Source organism: Protopterus annectens, chromosome 6.part0 (assembly GCF_019279795.1).
Source record: "Protopterus annectens isolate FY-2018-M chromosome 6.part0, PAN1.0, whole genome shotgun sequence".
In the NCBI taxonomy this organism is placed as follows: Eukaryota; Metazoa; Chordata; order Ceratodontiformes; family Protopteridae; genus Protopterus; species Protopterus annectens.
The window spans coordinates 499421819-499439035 of record NC_056737.1 but is presented as its reverse complement, the minus strand read 5'-3'; the positions used below and the strand labels follow the sequence as shown (position 1 = coordinate 499439035).

At 41.5% G+C, this 17217-nt stretch overlaps 1 protein-coding gene across 1 annotated transcript in view; it reads left to right on the top strand.

The window, feature by feature from the left end:
• SLC25A21 (solute carrier family 25 member 21) overlaps positions 1 to 17217 on the top strand; it is a 2418593-nt gene that overhangs the window by 1502161 nt on the left and 899215 nt on the right. The gene's annotated exons all lie outside the window — the stretch shown is intronic.

Genomic DNA, 17217 nt, shown 5'->3' with positions numbered 1-17217 from the left:
TCCTGTGTGATCTGCCCTACTGGACTCACTTCAGATTAGTTTAGCTGCTTGCACCTCATAAGAGTATTTGCAGAAACCATTGATTCATAACTGTTTCTGGATTGAGGGAGTACCTGGATGCTTGCCATGAATGCTTGCCATGATTGGTTGGTTTCCAGTTTAGCAGGACTTTTTTAGAATTTAAATTTTGGATTTTTGCTCTGCCCACCACTCTGTTGTGCAGTGCTTTGGGAGCCAGTACAGCTAATATCTCAAGTCTGTCCACTTTAATACCATTTACAATACTAGAAGTTTTGGTACTCATTTTATACAGTAGTACTGTGCTGTTCCCTTCAGCTGTCTGCACAAAGGAAATCAGATTTTTCTACATGTAGTGGGTGTTTCAAGGTTCTGTCTGTTTTATCCCTCTGCATAATACTACTTGTGGTATAACTACTGTGTGCTGCCTAACTTGCTTTGGTCTGTTTATCTCCTTTGTTAAAATCAGTGGTGTGGGTGACATCACCTCTGTTGATGTGTTTGTTATTTAACTAGCTTATAGCTGACTTTTTGAACTAGATTTTATGTTGTCCTCTGTGGTCCATTTCTCATACCTGCAAAAAATGATTCTTGCACAACTGTTTGCTACTTAACTAGCTGAGTAAAGTGCTAACTAGCACCTTCTTTTGTCTCCTCAAAGAGTACTTTTAGTAGCATAGCTAGGCTGGGATGAAGGGGACAGCAGCCATGGGTGCAGACGTCTGATTCTGAGAGCTCTCCAGTGCAAAAAGCATTTGAAATAAAAGCCAGTATTCTATTTGCAGTCAAAACTTAAGTACTGTTGTACTCCTTGTGTGGTATAACCTTGCTATAAATATTATTATAGTTTGAAGAAGAAAATAACTTTTTTTAGACTCAACTAAAAGCTGTACCAGAGGTTGTCTTTCACTGTGTGCTCCCCTTTCCCTTTCTCTTTGCACATACTGTACGGTGTTATCAATCCCTGATAGGAAAGGCAGTGTATAACCTGCAGTCCAAATTTCTGCTTAGTCTCATCCCACTTTGTTGTGTTTCCTTCCCAAGTTATTTCTTCCCAATACCTTGGTTTCCTTGCTAATCTCCTACAATTACACTTGATGTCCAATCACTATTTACAGTATGTTAAGGATTACTTAATGAGACATAGTGATTACAGTGAACAATCAGCGGATTTGATCTGGCTTTTTATGGAAGTGATCCTCGATAATAATGTTTTTATGTTTGATGGAGTTTATTATTTGTAGAAGATGGCGTAGCTATGGGCACCTCGTGTGCCAATAGCTATGCCAACATAGTCATGTCCAAGTGGGAAGATGATACATCCCTTTGTCTTTTAGATTCATGGAGGATTTGTTCTTTATTTGGACAGGGTGCATAGAGAATTTGAAAGAATTTTATAATTACTTGAATAACACCACAGATTATTTTAACTTTTCCATCACTTACTCTCTACATCTGTTGAATTTTTAGATATACGTATTAGTAAACTTGATCGTGGTTCAGTGGACACAGGGATATTTAGGAAGCCCTCTTATAAAAATACACTACTGCATAGAAGTAATATGCACTCTGGATACATATTTAAAAATATAATCAAAGATCAAGGGACAAGAGTTTCTAGGTTTAATGATTTTGAGGAAGGATTTGTTACAGAAATGTTAGATTTGAAAGACAGATTATTGATGAGAGGTTATAGGGGGATGAAGATGATGATATGCAGAGGATAATACCTATGATGAGGGATAATGTTGCACAACCTTTTTTCTCAAACGAGTTAGTTATTTGCCATGGTTGGACCTGACCCAGAGAAAGAGAGGAGGAAAATACAGGTCTATATTACAGCGTTGAACTAAAACAAGTTAAAACGCTGTAATATCAAACCCTAATGTCTGAAAGTTGAAAATAGTGAAGCCACAGCATATCAACTTTTTTCCCAGGGAAAAAAATTGGTGGGCTGTTTTCAGGGCTTTGCTATTTCCTCCACTGTGGTGCGATCTTGGAATTGGTACATTTAAGTCGGGGGGGGGGTGTGGGGGGCACGGTTCTGTGTTTTTGGTTTTGTTGGGTTTTGGACTTTAGGGTTCGATATTACAACAGTCAAACTTTTGTTAGTTCGACGTTGTGATATAGACCCGGAAAATACGGATTCCTTTATACTATACTAGTGATGTGAAAGATGTTATAAACATTATTAACAAAGATTGGAAGGTTTTTATAGTGGATCCCAAAGTTAAAGAAATAGTAGGGGAAGTTCCAAGTCATCAGTTTAAGAATAAAAATCCTTAAAAAGGATGTTATGTTATTCTAGGCAGACAATCAGGAAGTATAGTAACAATAATGCCATCCAACCTTGCAGGAAATGTAATTAATGTTCTTATGTAGACAACAAGGGATATTTTGAACACCCTGACACCAGACACAGGTTTGTTTGTATGGTTAAAGCAGATTGCAGTACACAACATGTTGTTTATTTAGCTCAGTGTTCACTGTGCAAGGCATTCTATCTCGGTAAAACTGACAGAATGCTAAAAGATAGGATTAGGGAACATTTGTATATTAGGATCTGTTCTATTAAAGATGTTATTAGTATAAGTGGTCAACATACTTTTGTATTTCAAGGGATTGATCTTATAGGACCCACCCCCGTAGAGGAGATGTCAATAATATGACTGAAACTATTGAATTAAGATGGATTATTAAATTGAATGCTGAACAAGGAAGGGAATTGAATGAAAAAAATGTCACTAAAACCAATTTTAAAAGGACATGGTTTAAGATGCCGATTTTGAGTAGTTTTTGTTAGTGTTGGTTATTATTTTTTATTATCATAGTAAGTTAACATAATGCTGTCTTTTAGAGATTTAATTAGCTTAAAGAATATGCTGAATTGATTGGCTAATTATTTCAGGATTAGTGTATTTACTGGGTTGATTTCATTTTTGTTTTTATGGTCTGATGAAGCTGATGTGAAGGCGCTTGCCGATTTTTACTTGCTTGGCTTTATTAAATGTTAAACGTTCAGACAAAGTTGTTTTATGGTGCCTTTTTGAGTACTTTATTCTGTTGTCGTAATATATTATGTATGTTTTTTGTTATCTTCCTTAAGGAATTACATCTAAAATCCCTTTTACTCTTTATTTCTTGAACTCACCTAATTTCATCATCATCCTTTCCCACTCTGATTTATAATCTTTTGCGTCATTTACGTATATGAGCCTTTGCATAACTCTAAAATACTATTTCAATCAGGTAATCCTAAACCACCTTGTTTTATGGGGGAATCAGCTTATTCCATTCAACACTTTACCTCTTTTCTTCTCAAATAAATTCCTTCAGCTCTTTATTAATATGTTTTATTTTCTATTACTAATATATTTATGCCCATGTTGCTGAATAAAGTGTGATAATATAATAAACATTTTAAAAAGTTGTCATTCGTCTTTTTTTTCTGTATATAAAACATAGTTTTATTCACAAATGCCACTTATTTTCTAAGTGGCAGTTTATCCACTGCTCCAAAATTTTAAAATGTTTTCTTAAGTAGTCCTGTGAGAGCCTTCACATTAATGTTAATGACCAGCAGAAATAAAAGCAAAGGGCTTGAATGCACTATAACATTTTTACTCCATTTCATGTTTAATATGTTAAAATCCCTTCATTCCAGACTATGATGGAGTAATACAAATCACCCAGTATAACATATTTGTCAGCTCGCTGTAATTTATCTGTCTCGTGTAAAACATAGCAGTGTAGTAAAGATGATAACATATTGCTCTTGGAACACTACAGTGTCCTCACTTTTATGTTGATATTATTCAGTATTATATCTGCTTACAAGACCCCTGTATTATTAGATCTGTATACTTCATTAAGTCTTAAGGCTTTAGCTATCAGAATAGAACACCAGCCTGTACTATCATCTTATGAAAACCTTGATAATTTAAGAAATATCTCAGCAACTGCAAAAATGTCAGGCCCAAGAAAACATAATGATGATTTAAATTCACCAGTTGTATGCATGATATTAAGCTGTACCATTGACCAGGTGGACAAGTGCTAATTAGTTTGCTCTGTTGGCAAGGTTTGTTGCATTAGATCTGTTTAAAAGAATGTTTAAAAGAATGTCTTTAAGGTTTTGTAAAACTGATCTTCCACCCATCTTTGGCCTTGTCAGATAAGAAGCAGCTTGTATCTTTTAATTAACTTACATTTTCCAGCATTTCTTCTGTAAGCTTCACATACAAAAGCTTAGTTTGTGTGCACTTTATTTGTGTGTGACTTACAAATTTTATCAGTTGACCTCAAAAGTATACAGCATTAAAGAAAAAACAAAATTCTGGTACATTTGCTGTAATTCATTATCTGCTGTAGGGTTTGTACAGGAAAACACACCATTCTGCTAAGCAGTATTTATTTATTTTTTTATTTTACATTTGTTGACCGGGCTAATCTAGCTGGATACATGTCCATTTTCAGTAGAGGCCTGGGGAGAAAAGCTCCAATCTGTGTAATATAACAGTAGTACACACTGATAGACACCATAGAACAGATCAAAACTAAAGAACATAAAAAAAAATACATTAAAGTATAGGCTAACATTATAGAAACAACATGACATGTGTACACACAGAGAAACAAACATTAGTATAGGCTAGCATTATACAAACAACATGCTAAGAATCATGAGTATACTGTATAGTAAATACAGTAGTTGCAGATGCAAGATTACAGGTTAAGGGGTTGACAATTTGACAAGGGAGAGTAGGTAAAGTGAGACAGATAGAAATTCACTATAGGTTCGTTTAGAAGGTATACACTCAAGGAGAATAGATGACATGCATTCAAAGCTATGAAGTGGGTGCATGGAGCAGGGGTGAGTTAACAAATTGTAAGTACTACAAGGAAGCTTGCAGACAAAATGAGGCTTGCAAAAATTGAAACATTAAAGAGGCTGAGAGATCCGAAAAGGTTGTAAAAGACAAGTAATGCTGAAGAATTAGTTTTAATCTGTGTTAGTGCATGGGCATAGCCATTGTGGTTTAAGGAGTATTTTTAGTTGCTTTTTGAAGAGTGGTAGTGATGACAATAATTGAAGATTGCTGGGAAGCCTGTTCCAGATTTTCCTTACAGAATTGGAGAAGAGGGAGTCACCTGCTTTATTAGTGGATTTCTGGATAGTTGTCAGTAATTTATTTGCTGAGCGAAGGGTAGTAAGATTTCTATAGGGGGTGATACGAGTACTGAGAATAGGAGTATTATTGGGCTGATAAAGTATCTTATTAGTGATGGTAAGTTGTTGAAATGTTAGCTGATTCTGTAGCTCTAGCCATCCTCTAGCTGTTTAAGATTTAAACAGTGGTGGGTTCTAAAAGGTGAGACTGTGGCAAATCTGGCAATGTTGTTACAGCAGGTTGCCAGTTTAGTAAAGTTACTTTTAGAAAGATTGGTATATATAGGTAAGGCATACAAGAGGATAGAGATGAGGTGGGTATGGGCAATGGTGGTTCTGGTTTCAGGGGTTAGGAAAGATTTTATTCTGTAGAGAGAGACAAGTTTTCTGTTAACAGTTTTGATAGTCGAGTTAATATGTGAGTTAAAGTTAAGGTATTGATCAATTGTTATGCCTAATAGTTTAGTGGATGGGTCTGGTTTAATGATAGTACCATTATTGGCCTTAATGGTGAGGTCAATAGGAGAGGACTTTAGTGTCAGAGTGAAAAGCAATAATTTAGTTTTTTTGGAATTTAATAGGAGGCATCATTGTAGAAATCATTTTTCAACTGAGTTAAATACAGTTTGAGTAATGATTTGAAGCGCAGCTGGTGAGGGGGCAGTACAGACTAGTGTCAAGTCATCTGCATATTGAATGCAGGTGGCTTGGGAAATGTGTAAGTGTAGATCGTTAATGAATATCGAGAACAGGAGAGGTCCCAGGATTGAGCCTTGTGGGACCCCTAGTGTAACAGAAAGAGGAGTAGAAAGGTTGTTGTCCCAGAGGACAGCTTCCTGTCTGTTTCATAAATAGGACTTGAACCATTGAAGTGCCTGTGAGGTGAATGAGAGTGATTTTAGTATGTCTAAAAGTATTTGATGGTTCACCATATCAAAGGCTTTTGAGAGGTCAATAAAGAGTGCAGCAGAGAGGTTATTATTGTTACGATGTTTGTTGATGCAATCAGAGAAGGATAAGAGAACAGTAGTAATAGTACTATGAAAGGACCTGAAGCCCTGTTGACAGTCTGCAAGTAGGTTATTTTGGAGAAGGTGATCAAGTAGTTGTTGATGAATAAATTTTTCCATTACTTTGGCAAGAGGAGATAGTAGGGCTATGGGGCGATAGTTAGAAAGTTCTGTTGAGTTACCACCTTTATGGAGTGGGATTATGTGAGAGATTTTCCAGAGAGATGGAATGGAGCCTTCAGTAATAGTTCTATTAATTAGTATGGAAACAAGGTAGGACAGTACTTTTGCTGCAATTTGTAGGTATTCGGCTGGTAGGTGATTGGCAGAGAGGGTACATGGTTTAAGCTTGGTAAGTAGTTTGAAAATGAGAGATGTAGGAACTGTCTGTAAATGAAAGGTAGGGGGTGTTTTAGTAAGGGAAGAGGGGAGGGTTGAGCTACCAGGAGGTAAGGAGTTAGCAATAGATTGAACAGTTTCTGTAAAGAAGGTACTTAGGGCATTGGCAATCTCATTAGGGGAGTTTAAGGAGAGACCTGCAGGGGTTGGAGTCTTGGTGTGGCCTGGGTGTAAACGTTTATTTATAACTGACCAGAACGTTTGAGGTTTTTGTTGATGCTTGTGTTGGAGTTTAATGTAGTAGTTTCATTTATCATGGAGTATTGATTTTTTTGTGGCATTTCTTAGCTGTTTGTAGTTCTGGTGGTCAGTTAGGTTTTTGGTATTTCTCCATTTAGACCAAATCTTATTTCTTATTAGGATTTTTTGTCTAGTTTCTTTAATGAGCCATGGAGCGGCTTTATTACTAGTTCTTATAAATCTAGTGGGGGCATGATATTCCAGGATTTGTAGGAATTCAGAGTTGAAATAGGATACTGCTTCCTCAATGGGGGAGTTGTTTTAAGGGAGACCAGTTGCAGGCTTGCAGCTCTGCTTGGAAGCTAGTCGAATTAAAGTCTTTTTGTTCCGAGTAGTTTTAAAGAGAGTTTGGTGGGGAATGAAGGTTTTTTTGCCTGATTATGTAAGTAAGGAAATGATCACTTATATCGTCAGGAAGGGTATCTGCTTTGTAAGAGAAGAGATGGCTATTTACTAGGATCCAGTCTAAGGTACTTTCTTTTTTACTAGGCTTATGGATTCTGGTAGGGGTGGTGATAATTTGAGACAAGCCATAGAGATTTATATGGAGTGTAGGTTTGGATGAGGTACAGCTATTCCAATCAATATTAAAATCACCAAGAACTATGGTTTCTTGTAGGAAGGATGTGGAAAGCCAGCAGAGGATAAATTCAAGGATGTTGATATTATTGCCAGGAGGTAGGTAGGAGCATATTATATAGATGGACTTACTAGCATTTATCTGAAGCTTAGAGCTAAGGATTTCAGTGTTACTATCTATAGGTAGTTGTATAGCTACTGTGGAAACCTGTAGCCTGGACTTAAACAGGATTGCTACCCCTCCACCCTTTTTGAGAGTACGGTCTGATTTTATTATATTATAACCTGGTGGGATAACTTCATTATCCTTTGTTACTGGTTTAAGCCAGGTTTCTGTTAGACATAGGATATCAAAGGAGTGGGTGTCTAGTAGAGCATGGAGTTGGCTGGTTTTATTATTTAAGATTTGGATGTTGAGATGACCTATGAGTAATGTGTTTGGAGTTTTAGTAGAGGTGAAAGGGGTGGTAGCCTAGGATTGGTGGGGCTTGAGTGGGGTGGTGCTGTATGGACCAGGGTTTGGATGAATGTCACTGTGAAGTAAAGGGTATTGTTGAGGAATAAGTAAGAACTTTAGGAGTTTGTAGAGATTATTTTGAGACTTTCTAGTTTGTTGCAAGGAAATATGGACTAACCTATGATACTTAGGGGAGAGGTAGTGTGAGGTAGAGGTGATGTTAGCATGGCTATGAGAGCTCAGTTGATTTAGAGACTGTGTTTGTCTTAGGGGATGGAGAAATTCCTTAAAATGTAGATTTTCATATGAGGTCAGAACAAAGGATATAGATAGAATAGATAAAGCAACGTTGTATTGTGCTGGAAAAGAGGAATGGGTCAGTAAAGTTGATTCTGGTGTGACAGTAATTGTAGACTTGAAGCCAGTTTAGCTAAAAATCATAATGCTGCATTTAATATTTTGAAGAGACATACTGAAGGTTGTTTCTGTACCCAGGTTACTATATTTTCAGTCCTTATAGCATTTATTTATGTCTCGTGTGAGTCTAGTCAACTTTTCTTTACTAATTTAGCAATATTTTTGGATGAATTCATTAAATGTTCTTAAATATATGCCGGAGAATATAATTTAGTAGTTACATAACTGAAAGGATTTTTTTAAATATTCCCCAACGCATCTTCCTTTTTCAGTTTATTAGATCCCTCCAGAACTCTCTATCCTACCACCTATTATTAGGGAAGTAAGGGATCACATGGTGCTCTATGTCTCACAGGAAAACACAACATAGTACCTTGATCCTAGAGTCTACCATACATTTCACTGACAAGTATAAACTTTCAATTCAGTCAACACAGAACAATAAAACCCTGGTTATGACCCAAGCAACCTGAGTTCTGCTAGCAGCTTGAGCACCTAATGAAGCTGACATGGAGGAGAAAAAGGAAATGGTGATGCCTTTCAGTGAGAACTGTAATGAGTATTTGTCCATGCATACTGCCCCTGGTTGACGTCCTGGTGGAGCCAGGGCTCACACAGGGGTACAGCCCACAAAGGGGATGCAGAGCCAGCTGATTGTGTTATAAGTGGAGACATGGATGCATATCATGAAGGTCTTTTAAATGCCAGCCCCTTTGGCATGACAAGGTATGCACAAGGAAGGTATGGACTTCATAAAGAAGAAAAAAAAACACTAGCCTCAAACAGCACACATATGGTAGCTGTCACTCCTGGCTCACACCCAGAAATGAAAGGGCATTAGAGTTCTCACCTGGGGGAGCACAGAAGTTTATGGAGCATCTAGGAAAACAAGGCTTGATATTCAGTGCAGGAAGCCTGCTGCATTGAAAAATAAGTAAAACCACAAGGTTGGCAGTATAAATGGCTTTAGATAGTTCCAAAGCAATTGATCTTATTTGCATCTCATTCCTAGGCACAATTTTGATTCCTTTAAGCTTTTTCCCCTATGTGTCTCTTGATCATGTCCTCTTCCCAAAGATCTTGAGCAGATTCAGTCTAGCCCTGCTGTTACCTGCCCGGCCATCTACTTCCAGGGAGGTATCTCTTTATACCAATGATCAAAGGGTCTGCTTTCACTCTCATCACACTGGAGTTATCTGTGTTTCAGAACAAAACCCTAATTTTCCCTTACTGAAGAATTACAATGTCATCATCCTTCTATCATCCAGTATCTTCTATGGCATCAGGTATGAGAGGGTTTCTTGTGTAGCCCTAACTCCTTCCCCCAGTGTTGGTGTGAGAACCTGCATCACTGGCAGGACATCCTACACCTTCTTTACACACACACACACACACACACACACACACACACACACACACACACACACACACACACACACACACACACACACACACAGACTAAGACACCTCAAGGGCGACTGTCACCAGCTTGGGAGAGCAAAGCCCATGTCCTCCCAGTAATGGCTGTTGTCATGCAATCCTCCATTTGCATGAAGGCAAGAAACTGCCAGATGTAATGGGATCCTATCTCGCCTACATTCATGACAGATGGGTTCGGAGCCGATCCATCGGCTCCGACTCGGCAACTTATACACTAGCACGAAGTCTCTCATTGGCTGGGCTACTCCCTATCCCAGGATGCACTACACCTGCTTCCCCAGATCTCGTTTGCCGCTTTACAAGCTGGACGTGGTCTCGACTTGGCTGGAGCTAAGTGGTTCTTTTTTACCTTTATTGGTCCTTGACCTTGGGGTTTTTGTCATATATTAACCAAACAGCTGTTTTAACAGCTATTCTTTATACTATTTGTGACTTTTGAGTGCTTGAGTGTCTTCTGATACTTAATTTTTTCAGTCGGGCAAGGCCTGTTTAAGTTAGAGGGCCTTTGCCCTACCCTTGTGTACTATTTAATTTTAATTTCCCTTTGTGGTTAATTGTTTTTTGGGCCAAGCCCGTTTAAATTAGAGGGCTTTGGGCCGTTGGACTTGTTTTATCTGTTTGTTTGTGAGGTAAATTTTTCCTAAGTGCTCGCGCCAGTGTGTCTCGCGCTTTCAGTTGGCGCTTTTTTGTTATAGTGCTTACTTTTGTGGTAAAGTCATACTTGTTGTAGGGCCTGTACTATGTCTAAAGAACAAAAGTCAGGTTTTAAAAAATGCACTCGGTGCAGTTATAAAATGTCCATAACAGACAGTCATTCAATCTGTGTCTATTGTTTGGGGCCGAAACATCTGCAAGAGACTTGTAGCGTATGTCATGCTTTTTCTGCTAGAGTTCTTCAAGAATGTAAGAACAAGCTGATATTAAAAGGGCTTATCAAACCTTCTTTTGAGGAAGCCTTAAATCCTCCTGTTGCTTCCAAAAAGAAAAGATCGTCGGCACCGACAAGTCCGTCGGAGCCGACTTCTAAAAAGGCTATATTGACCTCTTCTTCCTCGGCTCCACTGACTTCGGGGCCGAGGGTCGAAGGGTCTGCCTCGATACCTCCTACTTCGGCTCCATTGCCTTCGGAGCCGCAAGTTGGAGTATCGAGGTGAATCACCTCCATCGGTTCCAATGGCTTCGGAGCCGGTGGAAGTGTGCAGCTCAGACTCTTCCCCCTCAGCTCCGAAGAAGGCTCCTTCGGTGCCGATGGTGGTCCATGATGTGGTGGAGTCGGCGCCGATAGTTTTGGAGCCATATCGGAGCCGGTCCCCTTCTCTCTCGGAGCCGAGAAGAAAATCTTCTCAAGTGTCTACCTCCTCTAAATCCTCGAGACTGTCAGATTCGGACCTGGATAGGGTTTTACAGAGGCTTTTCCAGTCTCCAGTGTTTACTAAAATGGTCTCGGCTCCAGCACAGCTTGCTTCGGAGCCGATCCCCCCTCCAACACATTTGATTCCTCCTCCAACCTCTTCGGAGCCGTTGGAGCCGGTGGTGGTGGAGCAATGTGGAGCCATACGGTCGGAGCAGAGACCCCTTACAGGCCTTTCGGCTCCGACTAAGCTTCCTACCCTGTCCTCCGGTTCAGGGTTTGGTACTGCGACCTCTTCAGCCGGGCCCGAGGGAATACTTTGGGATTAGGTGCTCGGTGCCTAGTCTTCCTCTCGGAGCATCGGCTGCTGGAATTCCCAGTGCCATCGTGGCCTCTAGACCAGTGACCTCCTTGGACTCTGGAGGTCCGGCCTTTGAGGCCATGAGGAGCGCGCTGGCCATGCCTTTGCTGGTTCAACAAGTTTCTACCTCACCGTCCCTAGATTTGGAGACTGGTGCCTCTGTTGTGTTGCAGCCCCCCAGCAGCGGGGCCCCAGGGCCTGAGGATACCCCCATCGGGGGTTCCCTTCTTCCGGGTGGTCCGTCCGAAACTGTTTCGGACGAACCCCCACGGAAGAAATTGTGTAAGAGGAAGCACGTAGACTCCCAAGATGAGTCTATTACATCGGATACTGACCTCGATGACGCAGAAGGGTCCCCCAAATCATCTTTGGATGATATCTCCTTCTCAGATATCTTGGAGATTCTGAGACAGAGAGGTGACTGGCAAGCCAAAACCCCTTCAGCTGAGGAGTCAGTCTTCCTCAAGGCCTTTGGGGCCCAGCCTTCCGCCTCCTGGGTGTCTCCGCCCTTCGATGAACTCCTTGATTTGGTTTCTCGAAGGGTGTGGGAACACCCTGATTCTGTGGAACCGGTGCCTGCGAGGCCCATAAATTTTTGTCAGCCCCCCCCCCCCCGAAGGAATTTCTCACTAAGGGTGTGCCTGTAGATGCTTTGGTGGTGGCTTCTGCCACACAGCAGGACGTGGCAGAGGCTTTGACGTCTATTCATCCTCCTAATAAGGATTCTAGGAGTATGGATAGGTACGGGAAGCATACCCTGTCCTCAGCGGCCTTTACCTTACGGTCGCTGAACTATTTATGTCATTTTACGAGGCTCCAAAGGGATCTTCTCAAAGAGCTAAATGACTCTATTATCGGTAATCTACCTGAGGCGCTGGCCCTGACTGTTGGCGCACAGATGACTACCCTTTTTTCTATCGTTAACTCGTCCATGAGGCTCATTTCGTATGCGGCCGAAGGGGCGAGTAGAGCAGCGGGAACAGGCGTTGCCCTCAGGAGGCAAGCCTGGTTGCGCTTGTGTTCGTTCACGGAGGCCTTCAAGTCTTCCTTCGCCGACGCCCCCTTTGATGGGTCATCTTTGTTTGGACCCAAGGTGAAGGACACACTAACTCGGTGCGAGCAGGAGGGCAAGACTTTGACTGCCGTTGGGGCCCGTTTTTCCGCTCCTTCCAGGCCTTATCCCAAGGCTGGGAGAGGAGGGAAAATGTGGTTTAAAAAATCCCAAAAGTCTTTCTCTACTCCACCCAGTGATTCCCTCCAGAGGCGGGGATTTTGGAAGACGCCGCCCCAGAGGTGGCAGAGGCCCCCGTAACTCTGGAGACCGCGATTCCTTTCGTGGTTCTTCATACAACCAGCGTTCCTGAGTTGTTGCCCGACTGTGCAACTCCGGAGCCAGTCGGGGGTCGCTTTGCGTCGCACCCACAAGCTTGGGAATCCATAACAAGCGATCGGTGGGTGCTTCGCATCATTACCGGAGGATATATCATACCCTTCAACAAACCCCCCCTTTCTTTAAGGGAAATCCCGGACGTGCCACCCAGTCAGCGAGATCAGGCAGCATTAGAGGTTTCAAAGCTGCTAGAAAAAAGAGCCATCCAGCCTGTCCCCATCGACCAGATCAGATCAGGAACTTTTTGGTACCAAAAAAGACAGGGGACTTCAGGCCCATTTTGGACCTCAGTTCATTGAATCATTTCGTAAAGAAGTCCAAATTCCGAATGGTCACTCTTCAATCTATTCTTCCTTTGCTGGAAAAGAATGCATGGATGTGCTCCATAGATCTCCAGGACGCTTACTATCACATTCCCATAGCTCAAGAGTCCAGGAGACATTTACGCTTCCGCCTCGGAGCCAGTCATTTTCAATTCCGAGCACTGCCCTTTGGTCTCACCACAGCCACCAGGGTGTTCACCAAATGTCTGGCAGTGGTAACTGCTCACCTGAGAAGTCTGGGATTCCAGGTGTTTCCTTATCTAGACGACTGGCTCCTTACTGCCACCTCCGAGCATCTACTACTCCAAGCGCTCAGAGTCACGTTCACCTTGGGCCGTTTCTTGGGGATCACGTTCAATTTGCAAAAATCTGTACTACAGCCATCTCAGCGTATTACTTTCATAGGCGCAGACTTAGACACAAAAAGAATGCACGCCTATTTACCGGCAGCAAGAATTCAGGTCTTACAAGATCAAGTCAAATCCTGTCTCTCCCTACAAAGAGCCCCGGCCCATCGGATCCTACAACTGTTGGGCTCGATGGCGTCGACCATACTTTTAGTTCCCTTGGCCAGACTTCACATGCAAATTTTACAATGGCTACTGTCGGTTCAATGGTCCTATCAGGAACTTCCCTTGAACCACTTAATCATAATCACGGAAAGTTGCCGTCGAGATCTTCATTGGTGGCTTCTCCAATCAAATCTCGACCAGGGGCGACCCTTTATACCTCAACGTCCCATTGCCACTGTGACTACGGACGCCTCCCAGGTAGGGTGGGGGGGGTCATTACCTGGACAGGTCGGTCCAAGGCACATGGCAGATCCAGGAAACGCATTTGCATATCAATGTCCTGGAGATGAGAGCGGTACTATTGGTACTCCAAGCTCTCCATCACGCTCTCCCACAGGGCCCGATTACTATTCTATCCGACAACATGTCGGTGGTGTGGTACATAAACAAGCAAGGTGGAACCAGGTCTTACCCACTATGCAGAGAAGCCATGAGACTTTGGCACTGGGCGGTAGCTACCAACCGCTTTCTAATGGCAACGCACATACCGGGGAAGTCCAATGTGATTGCGGACAGATTAAGCAGGACCATTCTTTTACCCCACGAGTGGTCCCTCAAATGGAGTATAGCTGCGAAAATCTTCGACAGATGGGGTCTTCCTTGCTGCGACCTTTTTGCCAACCCGCACAATGCGAAATGCAGAGAGTTCTTCACACTGTTTCCTTCTCAGGGACAGATTCCCAGGGACGCTCTGACTCACATTTGGCCCCCCGGTCTTCTCTACGCCTTCCCTCCGTTCCCCCTCCTACCGAGGGTGATACAGAAGGCCATTTACTTGGAGAGCGAGATGATTTTGATTGCCCCGCACTGGCCTCGTCAAGTTTGGTTTCCCTTCCTACAGAGGCATGCGATAGAAGGTCCATGGTTTCTGGATCCAGTGCCAGACCTGTTAACTCACCAGTCAGGACGGCGTCATCCGTCTCTCAGGTCCTTGAAGTTGGCAGCATGGTTACTCCACTTCCATCCTTAGTCCGAGACTATGCTCTTCGCGGACGTGGTCCACATACTGTCTTCTTCTCATAAACCTTCCACCATCAAACTTTATTCCAGTAAATGGAAAAGGTTTGCCTTCTGGGCTCAAGAACGGGGTATAGATCCTCTCACTGCACCAGTATCGGAGGTTCTGAATTTTCTGGCCTCCCTTTTTCAGTCGGGCTCTTCAGTTTCTACCATCAAGGTTCAATTAGCAGCGATATCTAATTTTCATGCTTCTTTTGAACCTTCATTGATGTCTCACAAACTTTGTAAGGCTTTCCTTAAAGGGGCTTGGCTCCTTAGGCCTCCTTTATCTCAGCCTGTTCCACCTTGGGATTTGAATATGGTTCTTGCTGCCCTAACTGCCCGTCCTTTCGAACCAGCTGCTACTTGTGATTTAAAATTTCTGTCTTGGAAAACGGCCTTTTTAGTAGCCATAACATCTGCTAGGCGAGTTTCAGAACTTCAAGCTCTTTGTTCTGATCCTCCTATTTGATTTTTCACAAGCATAGAGTTTCATTGAAATTAAACCCTGCATTTATACCAAAGGTGGCCTCCTCTTTCTGTATGCTACAAACTATAGAACTCCCTGTCTTTTTCCCAGAATTCTCCAATAACGCAGAATATACTTTGCATCAATTGGACGTACATAGACAACTACGTTTTTATTTGAATAGAACCGCTCAAACGCGGAAATCAAATCAGTTGTTTGTTTCTTTTGCAGCGAACAAATTGGGTCAACCAGTAACAAAAGCCTCCATATCTAAATGGATTAAAGATTGTATCATTTTTATTTATTCACAGGCTAATAAAGACCTTCCCTTTCCAGTCAAGGCTCATTCTACCAGGGCAATGGCTACTTCCGTAGCTTTTCACTCCAAATTATCAATAGATGATATTTGTGCTGCGGCAACCTGGACTTCTCCGCACACTTTTATTTCTCATTACAAATTGGATGTGGTTTCTCGAGGCAGAGCTTCCTTTGGTTCCACAGTTCTCAGGAGTGTGTTCCAATGAGCCACCCGGGATGTAGGTGCTAGGACGCTGTCCCATCTGTCATGAATGTAGTGAGATAGGATCCCATTACATCTTTTAGTTATGTACTTACCATAACTTCGGATGTATGGGATCCATCTCGCCACATTCATAAGTACCCACCCTCCTTCCCCCTTCCATTTGGATTTAGAGGAGCTGTAGTCACTTTTTTCTTGGCGTTCTTTCTTGAAGAACTTTAGTTGGTTATAGTGACTAATAGTGTTTTCTGTGTTTACATGGGTGTATGAAAGCGAACAAACAAGATCTGGGGAAGCAGGTGTAGTGCATCCTGGGATAGGGAGTAGCCCAGCCAATGAGAGACTTCGTGCTAGTGTATAAGTTGCCGAGTCGGAGCCGATGGATCGGCTCCGAACCCATCTGTCATGAATGTAGGCGAGATGGATCCCATACATCCGAAGTTATGGTAAGTACATAACTAAAAGTTTGTAACCACAGAATGGGTGACCTGAAAGATCACTCATTTCCCATCTTTCCCCTGTAAAGTTCTTTCACCATTTGCTAATGAAACTAAGATCCTTCTGCACCACAGAGCTAAGTCCATTCTTAGCCACAGTTTTGAAAAAAATAACTTTCCTTTTTATTATTTTATAACAACCATCTCCAGTTAACTAAGTAATTTGGTGTTCTTTTTTGCACGTGGTTAATATTAACAGTGAAACTCTCTGTACATCTTTAATCCTTGCCTAGAGCCACTGTCTCATCCCTTCTTTAGTAACCCAAATATTACTGGTCGCTCAATAAGTGGGTAACAGATTCTTATTAGTCAGTTGCATATGACATACTTTTACACCTACCATACCGTACTACTTCTATAAGCCCTTTGACAAGTAATTTGTTCTTTTAGTGTGTCATTAATTAAGCACTTAAGTTAACTAAGTATCCAATGTTTCCTTTACTTTCTAAGGTTTCCATGGATTTCGTAGGTAAATATGGTCTGAAATTATACCTAAAAGGAATAAAATATTTAGGAATACACTACAACCACAGATGTAACTTTTCTTTGAGTCAGAGATCCAATAATATAATCAAATTGAAATCAGATCTAGATAGATGGGATAAGTTTAGTTTCGACACTTTGACAGAGTGCTTCATTATAAAAATGAGCACTTTCCCAAAAATCATTTACACACCAAATATCACCTTCTGCTGTATTCCTTAAATGCTTTTCAAAAAAGATTAACTTACCACCTTCAGCTATGAAAAATTAAGAAATAACACATGAAACTTAACAACTGGGTGGTTTCAAAATTGTGGATTTCAGGAAATATTTGTTAATCACTTAAATTATGCATTTCTCAGAGTTACCATATGTTGTAAATGCAATATTGCTGTGAGCTAAGATTCCTTATTCCGAAAATACTGGATCTGGTATTTATTGCAGAGCATTGTTGTACATAAAAGATATCAAACTTCTTCTTGTATAGTTTCAATCATTTGATGTTATGTTGTCCCATCTCGC